Here is a 597-nt window from a genome sequence, read left to right as displayed (position 1 = left end):
AAATTTCTTTTTCAATATTGGCTGACAACTTTAAGCTTCCAGCAATTTTGTTGAAGTTTTCAAAATGGTTGGTGCTTTCTTGCTATGGTTTCCTCAAATGGAAGACTTTATCTTTAAATATTTTCTCACAGAAATGTGAATTTGTTAATGATGTAATGTTAATTTGTTGTTAATATTTTGTTAAGAAGTTGTTGTTGTTGTTTCTGTTGTTGTTGTCGTTGTTGTTGTTGTCGCATAGAAGATTCTAAATAACGCTAACACAAAAACAACAATAATAATAACAACACAACAACGACAACAATAATAATAATTACAACAACAACAAGAATTTTTTCAAAATTATTAACTTAATTGCAACATTATAAACATCCAATGAACAACATCAACAAACAAACAATAAACAAACAAACAACAAACAAACAACAAACAAACAAACAACAAACAAACAAACAAACAAACAAACAAACAAACAACAACAACAACATAAAACATTTTGTCATTACATAAAAACAAGACAACCTCCATGTCAGTCTGCATCCGTAATTCGTAGATCATTGACGAAATGTTATGATTATTGCTTTGCTTGACTTTCTCGTT

This window comes from Helobdella robusta (assembly GCF_000326865.2).
Source record: "Helobdella robusta unplaced genomic scaffold HELROscaffold_14, whole genome shotgun sequence".
NCBI classification, from domain to species: Eukaryota; Metazoa; Annelida; class Clitellata; order Rhynchobdellida; family Glossiphoniidae; genus Helobdella; species Helobdella robusta.
Note: the sequence above shows the minus strand (reverse complement) of the source record.